The sequence below is a fragment of the Meleagris gallopavo genome, chromosome 10, assembly GCF_000146605.3.
Source record: "Meleagris gallopavo isolate NT-WF06-2002-E0010 breed Aviagen turkey brand Nicholas breeding stock chromosome 10, Turkey_5.1, whole genome shotgun sequence".
NCBI classification, from domain to species: domain Eukaryota; kingdom Metazoa; phylum Chordata; class Aves; order Galliformes; family Phasianidae; genus Meleagris; species Meleagris gallopavo.
The window spans coordinates 15,977,245-15,979,569 of record NC_015020.2 but is presented as its reverse complement, the minus strand read 5'-3'; the positions used below and the strand labels follow the sequence as shown (position 1 = coordinate 15,979,569).

The 2,325-nt window shown below is 48.6% G+C and overlaps 1 protein-coding gene across 1 annotated transcript in view; it reads left to right on the top strand.

The window, feature by feature from the left end:
• The first annotated feature begins 2,162 nt into the window (after positions 1-2,162).
• The window catches only part of SAMD13 (sterile alpha motif domain containing 13), a 12,425-nt gene continuing 12,262 nt past the window's right edge, over positions 2,163-2,325 (top strand). Inside the window, exon 1 of the mRNA XM_019618678.2 lies at positions 2,163-2,257. The gene's annotated coding sequence lies outside the window, so the exon portion shown is untranslated. The remainder of the gene's footprint in view (positions 2,258-2,325) is intronic.

Sequence of the window (2,325 nt, the reverse complement as noted above, 5' to 3'; positions counted from 1 at the left end):
ACCCTTTCCACACCCAACTTCTTGGTGATGTCTCTGCCTAAAGCCACATTGGGCTAAAGCAAAGGGTGCCAGTGTCCCTGCGACCAGCCTGACCAGCCTGGATGCCCTTGCAGTGCTGGTGGGACCTCAGCTCCCAGCAGCCCCATGGACACCATCCCAGCAGCAGTTGGCCATGCATGGGCAGTAATAGCAGGGCTGGCAGAGGGGCTGCTCCAGTACCGGGCCACTTCAGCACTGAGTTCTTGGTCCCCAATTTTTGCTGGTAAGTCTAAAGGACACATTTTTTTACTGACCGAAATGTGTGTTTTATACAGGCGTGTGACCTGTTCTGCTCTGTGTAAGGCTGATTTAGCACTCCTGGCTTTCCTCCAGCTGAAAGCACAAAACTCCTTTGCTGTTTTCTTGCCTTACCTTCCCAATGAATGTGTTTAGTCATGTTTTTATGCAGGAAAAAGAAGGATCTGAAAGGACCCCTCATTCAGCTCTGGGAGAGTCAGAGTTTGGTGTTTGGTGCTGTCCCATGCCAGCTGTGTGATGTTTGTCTGCATACTCAGCTGTCACTGCTGGGCTTTCAGCAAAAAACTGACACTCTCCTATATCCAGAAGATAAAATCATTGTGTACAATAATGCACACTGACTTCCATGTTTGAGAAGCGGCAGAAATTCAGTCAGGCAGGGCTGATTCCCGGCGTGGCTCAGCCAGCATTGCTCCCGCTCCAGTCTCATGTGGCCTAGACACAGTTTTTGCCAGAAGCAGGATGCAAGTAGTCAAACAAACCCCTTAATTCACTTTCCTGCATCCACTGTCCTCCAGGCATAATCTCGCTTTAATTAAATCACCTTACCCCAATGAATGAGAATGCGAGCTGCAGATCATATTCCGCACTGAATTCTTCTACAGCCTGTTTTCTTAAACTTCCTCTCTTTGCTGCTCAAGGTCTTTTATGCTGCGTGCCTTGTGCCGAATGCTCCAAAGACTAATTGAGAACATGACGGAAGGCATGGGAGAGCATGAGTAAAGAGCTGGTCTATATTTGTAGCTTCAAATGTCAGTTCATTACCAAAGTCAGAAATCAGCTGATGCAGAAAACTTGTTATCACCTCATTTACAGTGCTTATTTCTAGAGAGACAAAAAAGAATTGCCTTCTGTGTCTTGTCCAATGCAAATATGCCACGTTTTACCATATGCACTGGGATTTGAGGTAAAGAGGGTTTTCTTTAGGGTGCAGTATGTTTAATACTTTATTTGACTTGTTTATCTGTGTTTGTTTAAAATATAAAGCAGCTAGGACTCACATTGCTGTTAGTTTTCAGCACTCTTATCATTATTTGCATAGTTTTTGTATGCTTTGGTTATTTGTTTGGTTAAGGCAAAATGAAATGCTGAAGTGGGACCATGTCTACAGGGCCATGGGCTCAGTTGTGCCTTTCCTGCGATTACTGTGCTGTGTCTGGTTTGTTGTTTTGGGGCTTGGATCCCTGTCTGCAAACACTGAGGGTGCACTCAGCTGCTACTGGGTGTGATACCACAATGATTTCTGTACTGATACCAAATTAGTGCTGTTAGGAGTGATGAGACAGTGGTTAGGGCATCGTGCAAGGGGGCTCTGCCAAGCCTTAGTGGGGCAAAGTAGGATGTGGTGAAAAGCACCGCTCACACTGATAGTGCATCATCCACAGGAATATTTCTATACTGCTAGAAAACCTCTTGAATCTGGGAAAACTCGGGAGAAGAAATAACCAGTGTGTAATAGAGTAAAACAAAAATGTAATTGCAAGAGAAAATTGCCAAAAATTTGTTAATCTCAGTGGGTGGAACGTTACTCTCAGGGGCCAGACCTGGCCTTCGTACATCACTGCACTGCAAACCCTGCAGGGACTCGCACGTGTCCCAGCACAGCACTGTGTGATGCGCAGGGTAGGTGGGAGCACAGCCTCACATCCCTGAGGTGCTAGGGCTCCGGTTTCTGGTTTGAGAGGCAGCCCAGCGCTCGCTGCCCACTTACGTACTGACAAACTCATTTCAGAAGTAGTTCGATGCAACTTCTCCAATTTTGAAAAGCCTGGTTGTTCCTATTTCCCTTTTATTTCCCGAGGCTCTTTTCCAAATCTATCCGCGGAGTTGTTTGCCGCTCCCACCACCCGCTCCACTGACACTCCCCGGCACGCCCTTGTGGGTAGGAGAGTGGAAGCGGCCGCGGGAGGGCCGGGGCCCCGCGGCGGCAGGCAGGGAGGCAGGCAGCCCCGTTCAGCAGGTAGGCGCGGCGCCTTTAAATCGTCCGCCATAACGCGGGCGGCGGTTGGTGGGGGCCGTGTGTGGCAG